This window comes from Eublepharis macularius, chromosome 1 (genome assembly GCF_028583425.1).
Source record: "Eublepharis macularius isolate TG4126 chromosome 1, MPM_Emac_v1.0, whole genome shotgun sequence".
Taxonomy (NCBI): domain Eukaryota; kingdom Metazoa; phylum Chordata; class Lepidosauria; order Squamata; family Eublepharidae; genus Eublepharis; species Eublepharis macularius.
In genome coordinates, this window is record NC_072790.1 from 100,161,686 (window position 1) to 100,185,189 (window position 23,504).

At 43.0% G+C, this 23,504-nt stretch overlaps 1 protein-coding gene across 8 annotated transcripts in view; it reads right to left on the reverse strand.

The window, feature by feature from the left end:
* FYN (FYN proto-oncogene, Src family tyrosine kinase) overlaps positions 1 to 23,504 on the reverse strand; it is a 153,643-nt gene that overhangs the window by 41,896 nt on the left and 88,243 nt on the right. For 4 of the 8 annotated variants that reach the window (XM_054975598.1, XM_054975546.1, XM_054975607.1 and 1 more), the window contains exon 3: positions 7,273 to 7,335. The exons of 2 other annotated variants lie outside the window; for them this stretch is intronic. The gene's annotated coding sequence lies outside the window, so the exon portion shown is untranslated. Of the gene's footprint in view, positions 1 to 5,155; positions 5,329 to 7,272; positions 7,336 to 20,522; positions 20,606 to 23,504 lie in introns of those variants that run through there. 2 more of the 8 variants (XM_054975554.1, XM_054975581.1) reach the window with 2 other exon arrangements.

Sequence of the window (23,504 nt, forward strand, 5' to 3'; positions counted from 1 at the left end):
TGCTGTAGACCAACATAGCTAACCATCTGAAGTTTAAAGGAATGATGAAGCATTGAATGCACCCGTAAGATGCTGCAGTTGCAGCACTGATGGATATCTTATGCAAGAATAAATGGACACGAATGTCTGTGGAAGGGATGATGAAGAAGGAAAGTTTAACATTGTGTATATATTTTAAAAGGTTTAACTACATGAAGGGTTTAGTTAAGAACCAAGAAGCAAATTTTTAAAAATAATTTTGGAAGAAAAAACACTAATGTAGGAAAATAGCAACCAATCATGTCTTACGCTGGCACACTAATACTAAATAGCTTAATTCTGTTTATCTGCCTTTGTTACAGAATCTCTGTATTGCAAAACTAGTATAACACCATGCGCTACGACTTTAAGCTACTGAACTCATGCACTTTATCACGACTACTTATCAATAATAAAAAGGTCTATTTGTTTTCACTCAACTCTGGTCTTCTTGATATACTGCTATGCTCAAAATGGCAGAAGAAAAAAACAGATATTGCATATATAATAGCAATGCCCATGTGTGTGCGCACACACAAACCTTATGACTATACCAGTGGGTGACTGATCTCACTGCTCTAGCAAATCATGATCACATGTATTATTGTAGAGTATAATACCAATACATTTGGTTAGAATGCACTAAGACTTTCTCATATGAATCATGCTAATCCCAACAGATATAAAACAGACATCACTGGGTATCTTTGGGAGTTATTTATTTACTTTATTTATACCCTATCTTTTCCCCCCAATGGAGGTGCAAAGTGCCTTACATTGTTCTCTTCTCCTCCAGTTATCTGCACAACAACCTTGTGAGGTAGTTAAGATGAGAGTGTGGCTAGCCCAAGGTTATCCAGCTTGCATCCATATTGCCAGAAATATTTTTTTTTAATTTGCTCATCTCCCCTTTCATTGTTTCCCTTTTAATGACTATGATTTTCTTCATTTGTTTGAATGTTTTAAATATATTACCTTTTCTACTTTTCTTATTAGTATGTGTTGCTGTAAAGAAATAGGCCTGCTTGGCCAGAGTCTGTATAACAGCAACAACATTCAATTTATATACTACCCTTCATGACAACTTAACACCCATTCAAAGCAGTTTACAAAATGTGTTATTTTTATCCTCATAACAATCTCCCTGTGAGGTGGGTCAGGCTGACAGAGCTCCGAGAAGCTGTGACTGACCCAAAGTCAGCCAGCCAGCTTCAAGCAGAGGAGTGAGGAATCAAACCCAGTTCTCCAGATTAGAGTCCTGCTGCCCTTAATTATTACCAGAATTGGTCTCCCTGTGAGTAGGGGGGATTATCGGCAAGGAGAAGGCTATGCAAGAGGGGTAACAAGCGGGATACTCCACCAATTTTTACGGGGTCCCCTCCCCATGGAAACTGATGAGACAGGTGTTCTTTGAAATAAAGAGTAGTTTTTATTTAAAGGGGGAAACTCAGACATACAAGAGACAAATAAATGGTTTACACAAGCACACCAGAGTCCTAGGAAATTAGCCAGAGGTTGGAATAGTGTGGGATCTGGGATATAGTTACTATCAGAGGAGTAGTGTAGTCCACAGAGGAAGAGGGTTTCAAACGTCCTGTATCATTGACTAGAAAGGAAGGCTCAGAGAGAGAGAGAGACTCTGAGGGAGCAGTGGTAAGATTCCAAGTAGGCGCCCACCACACTGCTCGATTTGATTAGGGGTAGAGCTAGAGTTCTTATAGGGCTGAATGTGCCCTGAGGCTAGAGAGTGACTTCTGCCATTAGGAAAAAGACCTTAATGGTTGTCTCCTAGGATGGACAAAATAATTTAAGTATCTTGACTGGTGCTGCTGGGGTGTAAAAAAGAATTAGATTGGTTACTCCTGGTGCTTTACAAAGAAACGGCAGTTAATTAAATGTTCCTGGAGCTTAGCTGATGAATTTAGAGTCTTGATTAGATGTTCCTAAGAAAGAGTTACAAACTTATCAGAGCTGACTGATGGCCCTCGATCGCAGGATAGGATTTAATCATTGGGAAGAGGGGAGTTTGGAATGTTCAGGGTGGTGACTCACGAGCTCCTCTATTGTCAAAGATAGCACATTCTGCAGCACAGGGGGACAGAAGCCAATCACGTCCAATCACTCAGCTTTGCTTACACATTCCATTCATGTTTCACTCTCCCAGGTGGGAGCTGACAACATTCTGCCCAGCTGGCTGGCTCTCTAAGGCAAATTAAGATGCATCAGATTCAATGGGCTTATGATTAGAGATGGGCACGATCCGCATTACGATCCAAAAAAACCCACGATAATGGCGATCGCGCGATCGTGACTCAGCAGATCGTGATCGGCCACGGCCAACGATCCAGTGATCAGGAGGGGGGCTGGATCGGGGCTGGACCGTGCTCGGATCGGGAAGCCAGACACTCAGGCACCAGTAATCTATTCCCGGGGCAACGGAGCCAGGGGAATGCCTGAGCTGTGTTTCCCCTCCTTCTGTTGCCCTGGAAACCTGAATGGAAGCCCAGCTTTCCTTGATCAGCAAGGCTTCCTTTCAACCACGGGGCAGCAAAGCAGTCACCAGTTGGGAGAAGACAGGCAGGGGAGGGAGGGGGAAGGGGGTGTTCTGTAGCCATGGGCACTCCAATCTCATCCCTGCAAACCCTGATAGGCAGCTCTGACGGCCAAACACAGATGGCCAAACACAAACACAGATGCCGCTGGCATCACCCACCGTTCTTTTCTTGCCAGCACGCTCCTTTTAGGCCTGGCGGGCGGGCACATGGGGGGTGCCGCCAGTGAGCAGCCAGACCCCCTGCCCCCTGAGGGGAGGCGGCTCGTTGCCGTCTCCCCGTGCTCACCGGGCCCGGTGGCCGCCACCAACACCCACCTTCCCACATAGCTGGGAATAGCAGCGTGCCCCGCTTTGGCCTCCACGATCCACGGATCGGGAATGAGAGATGATCGGTGTGGATCGTTTAGTCAGGATCGTCACCGGTGCTGATCCACGATCAGTTGGATCGGCAATTTTTTTTGGATCGTGACCATCTCTACTTATGATTTTTATATCATAAGCAGCTATTAAAGATGGCAGAGGCCAGGCTGACTGCTCACATTAACTACTACACTAAACTGGCTCTCATGTATGAATTGTGGGTAAGCGTTATCATTGTGTGAGTGAATCCACATCACAGGGGCTGTTGCTGAAGCCTCCAAGGTTGGAAGCAAGGCCAAGCATTCCAACTAACTAAGCTTATCTGACCTAGCTGCTCCCAGAAGATGGTACATGGTCATGGTAATACTATGCATGTGGGCTTGGCATAACTGCAGAACACTTATCTCACATGAAATTGCAGGGCATTGATTGGTTAGTAAGATCTCCTCAGGTTGCTAGGCAATTAAGAATAAAAATTGGGAAAGTCAGCTTTTGTTTCTTTTGCTTTGATGCTGACTAAAAATATTTTGTGACACCTGCAAGTTACTATCATAGCTTAGAATGGCAAGAGTCTCTGCACGGTATATATAGTGTTAGATTTAGTTAGACCTTTATTGTTTTATCTATCTTTTTACACACTTTCTGAAATATAACCTTTTATGCATATTTATGATAAACAAAATAATCGTCACAATGTGATGTTTCTTTGCTCCTTGGCTTCAACCTAAAGCAGTGCACAGACTGGTTTGGTTCAGCTACCTTTGCAACTTTTGTAGAGATTCAGCACAGCTGCCTCTCAGGTAACTGCTACTTTTAGGTCCGCAATAGAATGTTCTGGAAGGTTAAAATGTTCCCCCACAGGTTTTTGAATGCTTTGGTTTCTGATGTCAGATTTATGTCCATTAATTCTTTGTCAAAGGGACTGGCCAATTTGTTCAATGTAGAGAGTGGAGGGGCATTGCTGATGTGTGATGGCATAAATCACATTGGAGGATGAACAGGAGTATGCATCCAGCTGAACTGAATTGAGACTGAATTCCTGACTCAATACCAATGTTGATTTCTTCACACCCACTACCTCTCTGCATACCTCACCCTATTCAATCACGCCTGCCATTGTCATTCACCAGTTATTATCATCTGGCTTCTGTAATCAATCCACGCTCCAAGAAATCCACTCACATTCTAGGTATACCTGAAGAAGGACTGCAACTTACGAAAGCTCATACCCTGCTACAAATTTTGTTAGTCTTGTGGGAAATGGATTTAATGAAAGAGATTTTATGTACCTTTATGTGCCTTCTATCACTGTCATGCACTTTTACTATTCTCAGGAGCTAATGTAGTATTTGTAACGCAACCTGCAAGAAAATGAGACTTGAAACAAAAGACCAAAGCAGAATGTATGTTATACATGTAAATCACTGTGAGAAATAAGATCAAAGTACTGTGAAGCTTGCCAACAGGTAGATTGCGCTTAATAAGCACCTGCTTATTCCATGACACCTGTTCCTTACTTGATACAGAAACCCTTTTGTGAAACTGTCCATACAAAATGTTGCAATGAAAGCTAGCCAGATTAGCAGAACCTTCCAAGGCTGAGGAAAAAACCACATAGCAGAGAAGGGGTGCTGAATGTAACTTTGAGCACATTCCTAGGGAAGGGAGAACGCTCCTCTCCCACGGAACCCAGAGAAATATTCTCCGCTTGAAGCCCACAAGGTTTCCAGAAGCGACAACGGGGTGCCTTTACTAAATGTTACGCAGACCAAAGGAACGGGCATGAACGAGAAGCCTATGGAAGAAATGTGTGGGAAAGGAAGATGTTCCTTTCAGAGATAGAACCAAGGACAGATAAGATATGGCAATCGGGTAATGCTATAATTGTGCTGTTGACCTAAGTTGTTTCTTCCAATGAGAATACCCTTAAGACACTTGTATCATGAGAGGTGGTCACCCACTTGAGCCAATGGGGGCCACTGTATTTTCTGAGCCAATAGAATAACAAATATTATAATTAACCAAAAGGTATTAATTGCTTTGTATGGCTATTGTAGCTTTGATGAGCGTTGGGGACAAGGGGACCTTTTACTCTTTGTGTAACCCTCGTTCCTCCATCGTTTAATAAACAGTTATAGATTGCTTCATCTGCAGGACTCCGCGTCTGTCTCTTATTATGATTGGCTAAAGGGATATTTGGGACACCAGTTGTATCCAACAAACCTGGGGGCTCGTCCTCAGCTGCTACCCCACCGACAGGTGGCGGCGGTGGAAGGACATCGGCATCTTCCTGGACAGGTGTACCCTGGCCCAGTTTGGCCAGCTGGCAAACTTCGGTTCTGACCGCACGACGGCGTCCCACGGAACTGCAGTGGATCTGTTGAGTTACCGGAGTCCTGGGACATAAGCCAGAGAGTGTGTCTGATTGAAGCACCGGGAGAGAATAAGGTAAAAAGGGCCCTCCCTCAGGCAGGGGCACGTAAGTTCTTGTTAAGTCCCGGAAAAAGGGCAGAGGCACCATTCATGCGAGGGAGGAGGTGGGACTCACTTAAAGAAGTAGAATAAGGGAGATGAGTTAAGAATAGAGAACCTAGGTGTGTAGAAATATTGGCGCTAACAAAAGTATTGATGGCCGGTGTTGTGAGAGTCAGCCAATAGGGGCTGTGGAAAACACGGCCGAGGCTCAAGGGAGCTGAGCGGAAGTGTGTGCAGGCGTCTCAACAGGGGCGCGACAGGTGCTTGGCAGGGCAAGCCAAGTGTGTGGCTCAGTGAAATGAGACCACAGGAAAAGACTCTAGGGAGTGAGTCTAGTGAAGAGGTATGCATCTCGATAAGGTGAGAGTGTGGACGAGCTCGAGGGCGTGAGCCTGGAGGAGTTTGTATAGGCACCTCAACCAGGCGAGGAAGGGGCCGCTGTTCCTGAGAAGATGAAGCCTGAGGGAGAGGTGACTCACGGGGTGAGCGCAGTGCCAGGCTTGATGTTGCAGGAATGAGGAAGGGAGCGCCTCAGCGATACGAGGGGACCAAAAGACCCGAATGTGGGGTCAGGGAATTTAGCACATCAACTGTGCGAGGGTGCACCAGACCTGGCAGGTCAGGTCTGAGGAGCGAGTGCCTCGGCAGGGTGATGGAGGAGCGGAGAGAGACACTCCAAATGTATTTTGTGAAATAAACAAAGAGCTGCTTATGGTTTTCATGAATTTAAATGTGTTTGTTTGTCCAGTTATCTTGTCCCGTATAGAGAAGCAGCTATGGGTTGGGATGTGCATGCCTTAGAGCAGAAAGGGGGCTTTGGAATGCTACCAGAAAGACGCATGCTAGAAGCAGAAAGGCTGCTTAAGTCAACAGGATATAATACCCCGAGGTCCCGTAGGGCCATAGCAGCAGCAGATAGCCCCTGGGATCTCTATAGAGGAGAGCAGCCACCTGATTGGATACGAAAAATGCTGCTAGAATCAGACCCAAGGGCGAGTCTTTTAAGACCGACCACAAATATAGACTGCTGCACAGATCTATTGGGGGGAACATTAGATGAGGAGAGCTTCCGAAAGAGAGCGGAGGATGAGGAGCTAGAATTAGGGGCCAGGATACCGCAACAGCACTGACACCAATGACACTGAGTCCCCAAATAGGACAGGGGAAGTAGACAACCGAGACGCGAGTAGTTCTAAATTAACCAGAATGATGCCCCTGAGAGAAGCAGCAGTTCAGCAGGGACAGACGTTATTTGTCTATTGTCCATTCTCCAATGTAGATTTATTGGCATGGAAAAGAACCCTTCCAAAATATAGTGAGAGTCTGGAAAACTTGGCCCAAGAGTTTCAAGACTTATGAAATATGTACCAGCCCACTTGGCTGGACTGCTAGCAGATATTGAACCAAATAATGCCACCAGAAGATAAAAAGCTTGTAATAGATAAGGCAAGAGCCCTCTGCCAAGCGGAGGAAGATAAGCAACAACCCCCTGGAGACGTAAATGATATTGTACCGCTGACAAACCCAGATTGGGGGTACCATTTATAAGTGCTACTGGACTGTTGCTCTTTTCTACTGCTACAGACAGACTAACATGGCTATGTAGCCAACTTCTCAAGGAAGAGGCATGCTCTGGGCAGCCCACTGCGAAATCTCCTGGCACATTAAGGGGCTAGTCTGTGAACTTTGAGTCTGCTGAGCTTCTAAAGCATAACAATTTGCTTTCCATAGTATTGTTAAGGGAAGCAAATCCCTTCCCTGCTGCTCATCCCAGCCTGCTTTAGAAATGGCATATAAGAAAACACTGTTGCTTGGAAAAGTCAAAAAGCCCAGAAGGAACACACAAAACAGTTAATATACTGCACCTCATCAAGTAGATTTTCCTCTTGAATTCCTTCTTGATTTCTCAATTGCTGCTTCTTGTATCTCTGTTTTATGAAACAAAGTTATGGTTCAGCATGTTGGGCCATTTCATAGTGTGAATTCAATACCAAATTGGCACAGCAATAAGATATTTTTGATGTCTTTGACCAGGAACTTCTAAGCAAGATGACAATAATTATACAATTTTGGCCATATAGCTTACTCCAGGGGGAAAAAAGGAACAAAACCACAATTGCTATTTTGCATGTAGGCTAGATGTGTGTTATAAAACTGGCCCATTTCAGATGAATCATAACTTATGAAACTATTGTTCAAGAAAAGATACATACAGAGAAAGAACTCCCAAAGAAAAACTGAAGAAACAAAGCAATCTCTGAAAGCTGAAGTAACAAAAAAATGGCCTTCTTTTTACAGGGAGTTCCGTAAGGAAAAAATACAGCATTATAAAAGGGTGAAACATAAGTCAATAGGAGGAAATATCTTGCACACAGTCATCAAAAGCTACATTCCTAGTTTTGTTATTCAGAGAACCACCTCTCCCATTTCTGTGCTGAGGTACTTAAAAAAAACCAACAACACTAGGATATATTCACCACTAACTGAAAAGAAACAGGAAAGTCAGTGTTCCATCTGGACAGCAGTAGCAAAAACCTGACTTCACTTGCTGGGCTTGTTTAAGGAACAGTCGCTGTTGTAGAACTGGCTTGGTGCCCATAAGTCAGGGGGTCACCTGGCAAATCCACAAGAAAACACATTAGCACAAAGTGGCTGTTTGAGCAGGCGTGATCAAAAACTCTCCAGTGCAGCAAATGAAAGAGTAAGAGGGCTCACCTCCAAACTCCTAACAAAAGGCCACTTTGCCACTCATCCTAGTTTGTACAGAGTTCCGTTGCCAAATCATTCTGTGAGAGTCAGGGCCTATTTATTTATTTATTTATTTTAGAAATAGTGAATTCTTTTTCATTCTGCTTGCTTGTACCAGTTTCAGTCAGGAAAAAAAAAACCCTGCCCGGTGAGGAAGAAAGAGCAACTGCAACACCAAAACCAGTGTTACATATCAGTGAGCACAACTAAAATTGTGCCTTAGAAATCTTCCAGATGGGGAATTTATTGGTTTTCACTCAGCAACTGATTTTGATCGAATAAAAATCACTTCTAGATACTAGAATAAAAAACAACTTTAGATTGCAGCGCATAGGTGATGCAAGCGGGGGACCAGCAAGGACTGCATAGAGGAGATCTCATTTCCCCCATATCCCCTCTCCCAATATTTCCATTTTTCCTCAACCTGGTAGTCCTCATAGGCCCTCTCCTTTCTCTGCTTCCTTCTCTCCTTCCTACCCAGCAGGTAACTTACCTTTTATTTGCCCTCCATCTTCAGCTATACTTTTTATTTACTTCATTTATACTATACGTTCCCCAGTGGGAACCCAAAGCAGTTTAACACTCTCCTGTCCTGAATTTTATCCTCACCACAACCCTGTGAGGTATGTTAGCCCAGGAGTGTACAAGTAGCCCAAAGTCACACAGTGAGCTTCTATGGCAAACTGGGGATTCAAACCTAGGCCTCCCAGTTCTTGATCTAAAATTCTAATCACTACACCATACCACAGCTGGGCCTGGCCCCAATGAGTTCTTTAAAGACCAAAACAACTCTGGAAAAAACCCTGCCCTTTTCTAACAAAAAACAAGTCTTGAAGGCTGGCAATAATGTTGTGGTTGCCTATCAACCCCCACATTGGCCACTGCAGAGGGCATTATTTTAAAGGTACAGGTGCTTTTTCTATTATTATTTTTTAAGAGTTCAGATTTTTCTGCTAATCTGGGGATTTTCTCAGGTTTGTAGAAAGATCCGTCTTGTCTATTCATGGATCCAATGTATGGATTTAAATATCCACAGATGGGGCCATGTCGAGAATTAGATTTATTGATGATCTAAACTATAGATTCACTTAAGAAAGGCAACAAAACTAAAGACTGCACTCAGTATTTCTCTCCTCTGCAACATACATACAAAGATCATAACTAGCATACATGCTCATATTGGGAGAAGCTGTTCTTCTATTGGGTCCCAGGCTGTGCAAGTAAAAGTTAAACCCTTAAAGTAAGACCAGAAGCAGATAGGCAGCCAGCCAATGCAACCTCTCCAGAACACTGTAATATATGCTGAGGGTGCCAAGTTGGAGTGCCAAGCCTCCCACTATAGTTGGAGACCTCTGGGCCTGCCTCCCCCATTCTCTGCTGCCACTTGACAGGCTGGGGGCAGAAAATGGGGGGAGACTTTTGTTGTTGTGCTGACATGAGCCATCACTTCCTATGTGAATCCAGAAACAATGTCATCTCAGGGGGCAATGCTGTAGGATTCACCCAAAATTCTGTGGTTTAAGGGCTGTCTTCCCAATATCATGTTCATTCTGAGCATGACTGGTTGTATTCCTGGAACTTTCCCCTTTTTAAACGGGGTCCAGTTCAAAGGTTGGTAATAGCTGAAGAACAGCATTTGTGCAGATACTGTCTCCATCACCACTATGGAAAAGGGGCGAGACTCAGAGTTAAGTTTCACTTTCAAAACTTAAGAGTGATTAAAACTTTGATTAATAAAGTTATTTGGAAATTGTAACTAACAGCCCTGAAAAAGTGCCCCCCCCTCCAGGAGGGATGGAAGGAGGGAGAACTCAATGTTCTTTTCAGTCTACAGAAATTTTAAGTGCAATCCTAAGGATAGTTATCCTCTTCTAAGTACACTGCAACCAATAGGCTTAGAAAACTGTGACTCTTTGTAGAATTCCATCCACATTGCAAAGGTGAGCCTGAAGTGCCTGTAAATGTGAACCAAGCTGTGAAGGCTTCTCACATGGTCCTGCAACAAACAGAATTCAACCAGTTAACTAAAGCAGAGTTCTGACAAACAGAAGAGGAGGTGATAAACCTGTCTGGAGTGCACCACTTCAGCCTGCAGGTAGGGGCCCCATACAAAAAATTCCCTGCACATAGGAAGTTAGCTGTCAGGGAGGAAAGTTCAAGATTAGCTTTGTCCTTGATGTCCTAGTTTTGTACTTTTAAGAGGGTTTTCTTTTGGAGGGAGGTATATTTGGAGTCATTGTAAATACCATCTGAATTGGTACAGTATAAATGAGGTTTAGTACTGTAACTCCTGTTTGTGTTAACTTTACACAGGACAAATTTGCTTCACTCCCATAACTGAATAACAATGTAAGACTATTTGTTTAACAATGCAAGATCCTAAATTTTGCAATAAACGTGCTTGAAGTCTATTGCATGATCAGACTCTTTTCTGAGAGGCAGTAATCTCTAACACAGCTTACTAGCACTCACGTGAGTGCTGGAGACCACAAGTTTCTATATTATCTCTCGTAGCAATCTTACAGTGTGAAATATTCAATAATGCACACTTCAAATTGTCAAATAATGTTAGTGTTCTCAGAATCATGAAACTGGTATATAATGACTTAAATTTAAAACCTCATTAGGTTTTATTTGCCTCCAGGGTTTAGATGCTTTGGACTTCGGTTCCAAGCTCGTCTCCACCATTATTATAACTAGAATTTTAAAAAGAACAAAGAATCTCATATGATTACTTTAATCAAGGAATTTGTGCCTTGGAGGCACTGTATGATTTGCAATATAATCTTGAGGCTACAGCATTCCCAACCTATTTGTTTTTTTTCAACAGTCTAGCACAGAAATATACCTATGCAGAAGCTAATTTTAATTATTATGAACAGGTTACAAAATCACACACCCTTCCCCTAAACTCAGGTAAGGGGATACATTACAATACTGTTAACCATGGTTAAGACCACTACTAAACTATGATAACAGGCTTTTAAATGAGAGGTTTAAATAATCTCAGTTAGCTTGGTCAAACATAGTATCAAACCAGAGTTTAAGGGAAGAAGGTTAAGGGAATTTTCACAAAAGAGAAGTGTGTACATACTCCTCCATACCTCCCTTTTTTGTCTGTCTCTTTAAATTTTAAGTCTGGCGACAGGCTATTTTTTTATTACTGTAAGATACTGTGTGAGGTAATTGCCAGAAAAGTTAAATGGAGGGTGTGTGTATGGAGTGTGCAATGCTGCAGTCTGTTCCCAACAGCTAACCATGGCTAGCTTCTTGGTAATGTTGTCTTGCTTATACCCTCCAAACATCCCAGGGAAAGGGGGCAGCAAGCAACTGACACTGTATCACACTCCTTTTTCAAACAGTTGCAGTAAAACTGTGCTTTGAATCATTAGACAAAATTCAGAATTTAAATGAGTTACTGAGGTGAGGTTACCTCAGGATAACCGACAGCACCAAGAAGACCACAAAACCTTTTTTTTTTTTTTGCTTGCCTAACTTGTGCTCTGGAAGCAGGAGCAATATTATAAAGTGACATCTTCCACTGAGGTTTGCATCCTGTAAATATGTGTCTGCTATCGTTTCCCCTATAACTTGCAAAAGAGATCAAGTTAAAACATTTGGAATGGTTAGAATCAGCTTGCAGGCTGAATGCTAGCAAATGGGCTGGAACCCATAAGCCTCAATAATCATAAAGCAAAGGCCGTTAGTGACAGAAATCACCCTCTCTGGAAACCCATCTGCCAGCATGTACATTTGGTAAGCTTCAAGGACACAGTGCAAGCTTTTGTTCCCCTTCATGTGGGACCACTGCCAGGCGCTTCAGTCCCATCAATGGGCATGGGTGGATAGTAGCTGGGTTGGAGAGGAGGGGAGTTGTTTGGCCTGTGGCAGCTGCTGTCTCTAGTTCATTCTGATTCCTGGAATAAATCCCAGGCAGCACAATAGTAAGCAGCAACTACAAATTCTATCAGTAAGGAAAATGTAGTAAATGGAAATATACTTTATCTGAAAACTGAATCATGTGTTCAAGATATCAGTTACATTAAGTACAAGATATTTTAATGAAATACATGCACATTGCAAAGGGTTTTACATGCAAAAGGAATTTTTAAAGGATGGATCTCCAAGAAAACAGGGTTCTTAACATGGATTCTCAAAGTTCAACTGTTCCTGCCCTCACTCTCAATATAGTGTTTCTGATTTCTCAATTTACCAGTATCTCAATGCTAACAGGTGTTATGGGTGCCAATACCTTGGATTCTTTTGACATGGGAAGCTTGAAATTACTCAAACTAAATTCTAGTACTTAAAGCAACTTGGACACAGTACCTGCATCACACAAGCTATATAGCAGTGCTGGGGTAACATACAGACCCTCAGACCAGGCCAATGTTATCTGGTGGTCAGGGTCCCCAGCATCATTTGGGCTTGGTACAAATATGCAAAATGTGTCCTCCTCATACAATCCCACACCATCAATCTCATAGATAAGATAGTTATATTTTATTTCTAAAATGATATAAACAAACTTATAATGGTGATAGATCCAGAGGAGTTAGCCGTGTTAGTCTGCAGTAGCAAAATAGAAAAGTCCAGTAGCACCTTTAAGACTAACAAACTTTACTGTAGCATAAGCTTTCGAGAACATCTGACGAAGAGAACTGTGGTTCTCGAAAGCTTATGCTACAGTAATAATGGTAACAGGCTTGCAACTGGGGCTGCCTCCCTGACCTGGCCTCCAAGTACCAGTAAAGTACAAGCCCTGGTTACATCTAGATTAGATTACTGCAATGTACTCTATGTGTGCCTGCCATACAGTCTGCCCCCCAAAGCAACCATTTCCTGCTCTGTTCTCTGCAGTCCGGAGAGTGAGAGTTCCCTTCTTTCTTCCTTGGTGTCTGAAGAAGGGAGCTCTGACTCTCAAAAGCTTACACTTGAAAATCTTGTTGGTCTCTTAAGGTGCCAACCACTGGACTAAAATCCTGCTGTTATACCACAGACCAACACAGCTGTTCACCTAACTACCTGGAGGATAGCAACCCTACGTACGGATCATAACACTCGTCACAGCCCTACTACACTGGCTCCTAATCTGTTTCTGAGCACAATTCAAGGTACACGTGGCCTTTTAAAAGACCTATATGGCTTGGGACCAGCATACCCGAAGGACCACCTACTCGCTTATGAATTGTCAAGGTTGCAGCCAGGACTGGCACTGCATCCCTAAGCAGAGTTACATTTTTTAAAATCCATTGAAGTTATTGTCTCCAATGAATTTAGAAGGGTGTAATTATAATTGTACATTCATCTGTTTGTTTTACTCAGTCCTTAATTTTGTACAACTTCCAAGGTGCGGTATATACAAAACAAAGACCTATCAAATATATGCTGTATCAATGCCCGCCCCTCCCAAACATAACAAGTACATATTTGTGCAACCAAGTCTCATGTTGATGCAGCTACAACAGGAATTCAAAAGATGGATTTGAGAAAGGACTGCGCAGATATTATTCAGAAGACCATGAACTAAATGTCTTGGAGTGATTTTACCTGAGTAAAGCATTAACTTTTACTGCTCCAATGAAAATTATTTTTTTTAACCTGGGAAAATCTAATTTGTCTCTGTGCTTAAGGATTACTGCTTTCCATTTAAATACTGGTGTATCAATATATATCACACTGTTGTGTACTATTTTTAATATAGCACATATTAAAAACTGACTGTATAAAACAAATAGATTAAACAAGGTTGTATATATGTAAGAAATAAAAATAGCAAAAAGTTTACACAGTTTCTATACTAATCATTGGCTATCTGCCAGTACATTAAGTTTTTTAAAAAGTAGCAAAAAATTGTATGACGTCTACAAACAAAATTCATTTTTTTTAATAAATTTTTAATTTTTAATTACTAACCTCAAAAACTACAAAAAAGGGAAAAAGGGAACAGGGGGAAAGGGAAGAAACAACATATAAAACACACACACTACATCTACAAGTATTGCATTCCCTTCATAATACACTTATTTAAAGTTAAACTTTCTAATATGCTATTAGATTGGTAGATCTTATAAATACAAACAAAATTCAAATGACTATGCAATGTAGTATTATCTCTCCTATCTCCTTCAGACTTCAGCAGAAGTCATAGCAAATGATTTTGCACTCTCATTTCCACAGCATTTTGCAAAATTGTTCCCCATATGGCCTGTCTCCCCACTCACCTTTTCCATTACCATATGGTTCTAACTCTCTCCCATTTCCCCTTATGGCCTGCCTCCCTGCTCACTTTTTCCCTATACTATATCTGGTTCTAAGGGCTGTTTCTTATTTGATGTTTAGTACTTTGGTGCTGACACCCAAGTACAAAAACACATGCACATTCCATCAGATATGAATGTGTAAAAACAATCACATTTCCTATTAAAATACATGTAAGGCAGGGGGTGTTAATTTTCCACTTATGTTTGCATGAATTTTAAGTAGACAAGCAATTATATATACAGGCATATGCCCTACTTATCCGGTATTTGTGATTTTAACTGGGCTTTGGCAACTGAATTTAAATTGTCACCTAAGCAACAGCCATCAGACTCTTTAGCATCACCACAAGCTCTTTTAAATGTCTGTGAACTAAATGAAGTAAGTTTCCATCTTTACCCATGCTATGGTTCTTGCCAAGTTCAGGTGTTGGAGTTGCAACTAACCAGCTAGTGCAAAGAAAGAAAGAAAAAGAAAGAAAGAAAGAAAGAAAGAAAGAAAGAAAGAAAGACATAGCTAAAATTTAAGTTGAAGTAGAATATGAAACTTTATTACTGAATCTGAAATCCCCTTTTTAACTTGCAATGGAAAAACAAACCACACATTAACACACATGAGAGTTATGTCTTTGAAGTACTCAAATGAAGAATACTTTGCTCAGTACCCAGATCTACAACCCCTCTGATAAGGGATAAACAATGACAACTGGGACCTTCCAAAATTATTTCCTGCTAAATCTAATTATATAACATTTCATCATATACACGGTGGCTTACGATAATTAAAATCAAATTATGTATATATTTTTTTTTACCTGATGAATAATATACAAACAACTAGCATTAAACACAAAGGCTCTTAAGTGCCCTTTTAAACAGATGCCCTTCTAAACCATCAGGGAAGTTCATTGGCAAATCTTATTAAGGAGGCTATTATATGACAGTGGGACTATTGCTTAAAAAACTTCTCTTTGGATTTATGCATCTGATGGAGTAGACTCTGCTATCCTAACTATTAGGGACCAGACCATGGATCAGTGGTAGAGCATCTACTTTACATGCTCTATGTCCAATCCCCACATCTCTGTAAAAGGATCAGGCAGTAGGTAACGTGGAAGTCCTGAGGCATCGGAGAAACGCTGCCAGTCAGAAGAGACAGTCTTGACCTTGACAGACCACGGTCTGTGTGATGGGGAGGGAAGCTTAAGCTCCCTGCTACCATGTGCTGTAGTCCTGATCTGAATTGCTTCCTTGCTGAGAAGCAGATTAACTCCCAGAACACAACTGACTGGAAGTCCTTGTCCACAAATTTGTAAGTTGTGAATCAGACCCAGAGTAGTGAGGTCAGAATTCCTCTTTCTGACCAACCTTAGAGTGTTGGAAAGAATTACAACATGGAAAAGTATGAAAAATGCTCTGAACACTTTAAAGCACTGTTATTGATTATAATTCTATAGATATGGGCTTCCTTTGATTACTACAAAATGTTTAACATTCAGCAGCTCAAAACATTTCCAAAGTACCCAATGGGTGTGTGTGTGTGTGTGTGTGAGGTGTGTGTGTGTGTGTGTGTGGACTATATACCAAAGAAAAAAGTGAATTTCTATCATCTGTCCATCATTGCTAAAACTGAAGTATTGTAGCTCTCTATTCTTCTAAACCAGGGATCACCCAGCCTTTTTGAGCCTGAGGATGCCTTTGGAATTCTGACACAGTGGGGTGGGCAAAGCCACAAAATGACTGCCACAGCCCACCTTCAGTCACATAGAGAAGATCCTTGTTCTGTAGTGGAAGCTGCTGCCAAAGCAATGTTTATAAAAATCTGCACAGCCAATAAAATCTTCGTTGGCCAATCAGAAGCCTTGCTGGGCAAAAGCCCCATCTGGATCCATCCACTTTCTAAAAACACTTGGAAGGCATCAGGAAAGTTGTCAGTGGGCGCCATGGGGACCCCTGTTCTAGACAGGGCCTTGCATCTCAGTGATTACTTTATATGTAGCCATTGTGCTGGGAAATGTTTCAATTTCTGCAGCAAAGCTATAAACAGAAGTGTGTCGAGTATCCCGCAATCCTCATCTTCCTAGCAGCCTATTTTCTGCATGGGTGGTTTTTGTCCTTCATTTTGTTCCACACAGAACCTAATCATGTCATCCCTAATTGTAAGTGATACATACCCGTACATCTGTTTTTTTCTGTAGAGCCTTTTAGAATTCTTTGAAGGGCACAGGAAGGATGTGGGCTTCTTTTTAGATTCAAATGAGACAAATTAGCGTTACATTGGGTGCTACAAAGTAATGCCTATGTTACATTTAAGCGTGAGAAAGAGGAAAGGAAAACACCACACCACTCTATGTAGGTTAACAGTCTTGCCAAACTTTGTCTTCCCACTCAGATGGGAAGATCACCCCCCCCCACACACACACACAGCCCAATAGTGTGTTAGGAATGGTTGTCATGAGGGGTAAGAAAAAAGGATGAGAAAAGTAATTATACCAAATAGCTTATCCAGACAGAGAGGCAACTATCTTTTTATCTGTTTTTAAATTTTAGACAGTTTTTAATGTGCAATACAGAATGCTGAAAGTGATCACTGACTTCAAAGATGGAAAATAAAACAAACTTAGTCAGGAACAACTGTAGATACTTGTGGGCCTTTGGCAGAAGGCATTTATGATTCCTCCATCACAGATCCCTGATTCTGTCAGTTTGCTGCTCTTTTCCTCTTTTTTCACATGCTTCTCCCGTCCTCTTCTCCAACTCTTTTTGTGGTTCTCTTGCTCTTCTTTGCATCACATTTCAGAAATCTTTTCCCCACTCTTTATCACAACACCACCAGAAGAAGCAAGGACAATTCTTTCTACACTTCTTTATTTATGTTGGCAGCAGAAGCTGTCCTGGTCCCTTCAGAGTGCTTCTTTAGCTCAGTCAAGGCAAGAAGAGTCATACTCCCAAAGGCTCACCACAATGCCACAGAGGACTTTAAGTCCAGTTTCCCAGTGAGAGAGGTGCTTAGAACATGTCTTCTCAGTTGCTTATTGCCACCACTGCAAAGTAGCCTATGTATCAAAAGTGTGTCTGTCTCCTTAACAGTGAGTCTTGGCATATATACAGCTACGTTTGTCCTTGATGCTGGCCCTAGATGCACCAATTCTGATGAAGAGCCTCTTATACTTGAGGCAGTGGGTGAGTGGACTTCATATTCTCTTCAGAAGAGAAAAAGGATCTAGGGGATTTGAGAGAAAACTGGATTTTTGCCAATCCAGCTAAATTTGACTTTCCCAAATCAAATCAGAGAATCTGAGATCCAGTCCAGGAACCCAGATCCAGAGCCCCAAGTAAAACCGGGAAATGTGGCTTCAGCCTTTGGTTGGCTCCTTCCTGGCTTCTTCCCCTTCTTCTCCCGAGGGGAGGACGAGGAGGGAGGGCTTCCAAGTGCCCAGTAGGGGTGGGAAAGCCCTGTCTTGTTGTGGTGGCAGCAAGAGAAAAAAACCCGGCAATTGCTTGCAGTGCTATGTCACTTCTGGTAAAAATCTGACAGTAGTTCCAGGAATCACCGGTTTTAGTGGAAGTGATGTAGCACCACAGCCAGCATCACAGCATCTTCATATCCTGCCCACAATCTTCCTACCAGTTACCAGGCACTAGACTGTGTGCATTTGAAATTACTCTCCTCTATTGGCTAAATATTATATAGTTCGATGCATGCAAGACAATTCTTAACACAAGATACATTCTTTTCCTTTTTTCTTTCTTCCTCCTATTTTCTTTTTTCTTTCAGTATCAAGGGCTCTCTAGTCTGCCTCGCAACAGACTATAGTTTCCCTAATGAGACAAACTACAACTATTAAAACACAACATTATGGCAGAGAAAAATGGCAGGCAACCTGTCTCCTTTGTCTACCAGGGCTAACTGCAGTTTGTGGGGATGGGGAATTTCTCAAAAAATAGAACTTCCTCCCCAGTGTAGTGTGTGTATAAGTGAGCCCTCAGGCCCTAATGGCCTGTATGGGAGGGGCCTTACTAGGGGTGCTGGGAGACCCAGCAGCAGGGAAATGGGGCAGATGATTTCACTTCCAGCAAAAACCAGAAATAATAATATATATTACTCTAATCACTTGCACTACAATAGCTATCTCCATATTCTGTTAAAATATGTAATACTTAAATGCTTTAAAATTAATATGTCACAAAATATGCACCAGTATTACTGAGGGTGCAACTGCGTTTCTCTGAACACTTTTAATTTTATTTTTTCCAAGATGTTATTGATTGGTACAATTTGGATTTCAGCTGCAACGCTGAGCAGGAAACATTACAACCCCACTTAACCACACTTCAGAGGATACTGTGCCCAGCACTGGGGGATATGGAGATAGCTATATGTTGCCTCTGCAGGTAGTCTTATGGGGCATCATTGCTTTAGATTATTGGGTTCAATCTGTAACGCCTGCATGTTTATACAATGAAGTTTTTTCTGTTCCCCAGTCAGTGACCTGCGGCAGATCCATGCAGGGCCAGATCTGCATATTTTTGGAAGGGGGGGGGGGTAAAAGTAAAAAATGGCGCCCTCTTATATTTTTCATATTATATGTATATGATCAATGTTTTTAATATAATATAATAAACAACTCTTTTAAACAACAGAATAAATTGTATTGACTTCTATGAATTGTTAATAACAACACTTTTACATTATCTTATCCATCATTAGCTAAGCATTCCTCCTAGATTTCCTTTTGCTGTAGGGAGCTAACAGAGTTCATAGGCAGACATGCCAATAAGCAGACATGCTTAATGGCCAAAGTCTTTTCAAAAGTCAAGGGTATGGAAAAGCAAATGGTTGGCTTCCAAATTACAACTCTAGCTACAGCCAAGGACTTAGAATAATAAAGATGAAAGGGACCATAAGAATAATCTAATCCAACCCCCTGCATAATACAGGAAGTTCAGAGCTACCTGCCCCTTCCTCCACTGATCCCTGCTCAGTGCCAGAGGAAGGCAAAAAATCTCCAAAATCTCTGGCCAATCCAGCCTGGAGGAAAAGTTGGGATTCTGTCTGCCATCTTCAGAAATTGACCATTTAAACATCAAGCTTCCCCAATGTAAGATTTTGTGTTTTACACAAAGCAAAGCCAATCTAAGTGTAGAGGAGTTAACCGTGTTAGTCTGTAGTAGCAAAATAGTAGAGTCCAATAGCACATTTAAGACTAACCAACTTTATTGTAGCATAAGTTTCCGAGAGCCACAACTCTCTTCGTCAGATGCATCTGACAAAGAGCTGTGGCTCTTGAAATCTTATGCTACAATAAAGTTGGTTAGTCTTAAAGGTGCTACTGGACTCTACTATTTTCCAATCTAAGTGGCATCTTAAGCTAAGGAAGCTCCTACCAAAGAACATCAATAATTTGTTCCTAATGTTTTGAATTTGGTTAACTGTTCTCCAATAACCCTTCTAAACCATTCATTGATATGCAATATGATAGGAATTGTACATTTAAAAACATTCTAAAACACTGAAAAATGCATGTGTTATGCATTTTAAAATGATTTGCAAAATCAAGTGGACCGATTTGACTGGATTTGTTTGCAACCAGGGCCGTTTCCAGACGGCTCACCTGCCTCCGGAACGTTGCGCCATCTTGCGGGGAAAACGCGAAATATCGCGTTTTCTCAGCCGAGTTTTGCGTGACATCGCGCAAAACTCGCGTGAGAAAACACGATATTTCGCATTTTCCCCGCAAGATGGCGCGACGTTCCGGAGGCAGGTAAGCCGTCTGGAAACGGCCCAGGTTACACAACGCCATTTGATTTCTATTCAAGCAAACAAGTCTACGTAACTTGGGCTGCAATCCTAAGGCCATTTTCCTAGGAGTAAGTCCCATTGAAGAACATGGGGCTTACTTCTGAGTAGATCTGCTTAGGATTGCTCTCATAGACTTCCAAGTTTATGCTGTTAAGAATGGGGAATCAACTGGAAGTCATCAGCTTTGCTGTATTGGCGCTATCCCCTTCCTTCTGGGAAGGCACTAAGCTCTACCTTTCACTTTGAATTCTGGTGGTCATTTACTCAATACATGAAATGTGCAGGTGGCCTCCCCTCCCCTTACCTTCCCGCCTTGGTAATCATCAGTGCCGATCTCATGGAAGCACTTTCAGAGCTCTGTGCCCTGCAGGTCCACCTGAAGTACTTGCAGGGCAAGCAGAGGAGAAGCAGGCTCTCTTTGCAGCAGCTGCCTGTGGGACGGAGTGAGAGGAAGACAGCGCGTCACTCCATAATGCCCCCCCCTGAGGCACCAAAGCCCAGGCCAGATGAAGGAGGCGAAGTTTTGGGCTTGCAGAGCAATTAGAGGTGCCTGCTGGGGTGGCGGCGGTGGAGCCCTCCCCCTCCCCCTCCACACATATGTGCCTTCTGCGCCTTTCCACCTTTTGGCACACCTCGAGCTCTTCTCGCCCCAGTGTCACCAGAGACAGCAAAAACACAAGCGGGTGAGCCAGGCACGCATGTCCCCATCCTTGCCTGCGCGGGCCGCCCCCTCATTAGCACCTCTTTGGCGCTGCCCGGGTCAAGTGACCACCCTGCCTCTCCCCAAGATCCGGCTCTGGATCCATGGCCCCATTCTGATCTTTTGGCACAGGAACTGTAGGCTCTGCAGTATAATTCTGCTGTACAGTTAGTTCCTAAAGGAGAACACTTTTGGGGATTCTATTCCATATACTTTCTAATTGATAAGAAATGGGAGGGGTCGGGGGGAAGACATCCTATGCTGGATTTCAGAAAGGTTAACACATTTTTGGTAGTTACAAAGTTTTACATCGTTTCCATGTTAGATGTTCTTCACTTGCTTGTCAAAGAGTTTGCTTCGCCATATTGGATTTTTGAGATGCATATGTCCATGTTACAATAAAGAACAGTTACATTAATTTATTATTATTTATTATTAATTGGACTTTTATCCCCCCCTCCCCACAAGTGGGCTCAGGGCAGGTTACAACAATAAAACATAATTTACATTTTAAAACATCAATAAAACAGAGGACTTCCAGTTGACACCACCCACCCCCAGACAGCAGCCTTGCCACCACCTCCTGCTAGTAAAACACAAAGGGGTAGGTAAAAAGAGGGAGAACAAGCCTTTTTGATCAGGTGGTAATTCATATGGGGGGCAGATGATTAAGCTGTAACTCATATTGGCGGGGGCAGATGATTACATGGCCCGCCTGCCAGGAGGCCAGTTGGGAGGCTTTCTGGATGACTGCTGATCTGGCCTCAACCATATGCCTGGCAGAACATCTCAGTCTTGCAGGCCCGCCAGAACTTATCATTCTGGCGGGCCTGCAAGACTGAGATGTTCTGCCAGGCATATGGCGAGCCCACATATCCTCTGATATCCTCTGATAGAGAGTTCCACAAGGTCAGAGCCAGGACTGAAAGACCCTGACTCTGGTTGAGGCTAGTCTCACCTGCCGGGGGCCCAGACCACCAGTAGATGTTTATTGGCTGATCTCAGCACTCTCCGGAGCACATATGGTGAGAGGCAGTCCTGTATGTATTCTGGTCCCTGTCCACTAAGGGCTTTAAAGGTCAAAACCAACACCTTGAATTTTATTTGGCACTCCACGGGGAGCCAGTGCAGCTGTTGCAAGATGGGAGTAATATGTGTCCTATATGGAACACCAATAAAGACACATGCAGCAGCATTCTGGACCCATTGTAATTTCCAGGTCAAACCCAAGGGAAGCCCTACATAGAGCGAATTACAGTAGTCCAATCCAGAGGTGGCCGTTTTATGGATCACTGTCGTTAGGTCCTAGGTCACGAGATAGGGGGTAGGTTGCCTGGCCTGCCAAAGATGTAAAAAAGCAGACCGGGCCAATGCTGCAACCTGAGCCTCCATTGACAAGGAGGCATCCAGTATCACTCCCAGACTCCTGACTATCAGAGCAGGCACAAGTGTTGCCCCATCGAAGGCTGGGAGTTGGATCCCTAAATCCTGCGGCCCACAATCCATGTACCAGAACATCCGGGGCAGAGCTGGGCTGGCCATCCATCAACAGATACTACTGGGTGTCATCTGCATACTGGTGCCAGTTGGGCAAGGGACGTATACAAAGGTTGAACAACAAAGGGGAGGGTATTGCCCCTTGTGAGACACCACACTCCAGCAGGCGATAGCTTTTCCCCAAGTGCCACCCTCTGTCCCCGACCACAGAGAAAGGAGACAAGCTACTGTAAGGCTGTCCCTCATACCCCAACATTGGCAAGGTAGTGGATCAACAAATCATAGTTGACCGTGTCGAACGCTGCTGGTAGATTTAACACCAAGAACGCTGACCTGCCCTGATTTAGCTGCCTACGAAGATTGTCTATGAGGGCAACCAGCACTGTCTCCATCCCATGACCTGCACGGAAACAGAACTGGAATAGGTCCAGGATAGAGGAATCCTTCAGGAACACCTGCAGCTGCTCCACCACCACTCAATCACCTTGCCCAGAAACAGGAGGTTCGAGACTGGGCGATAACTGGTTGGTGGGGTCAAAAGATGGTTTCTTCAGGAGTGGCTTCACCATGGCCTCCTTTAATGCCCTTGGAAAAATTCCAGAGGTCAGAGACAGATTAATAATGGCCTCCAATGGGGCTCTCAATCTATCTGTGCTGGCTTTTACCAGCCACGAAGGGCAAGGATCCAGAGAGCACGTGGTGGGCCTCACCAGTCACAGGGTCCTGTCAACTTCTTCCAGGGAGAGTGGACTAAATAATAATATAATAATATTCAATTTATATACTGCCCTTCAGGACAACTTAATGCCCACTCAGAGCGTTTTACAAAGTATGTTAGGGTGCAAGCACACATGTATGGCTGCCCAGAAGGTGCCTTGATGGACAGCAATTACAGGCAAGTGCAACCCTGTTCCTTTCTTTATGAAATGACTTGATTTTAAAGCTGAGTCTGCACCAGCAGGTCTGCCAACCCTGTTGTTGTAAAAACCATCCTCTTCCCCTCTCTCCCAATTTGGGAAGATGTGGGACAGGAGAACACCATGATGGTACTGCTCCTGAAGCAGAGCAGACAACATGATCACATGAGCT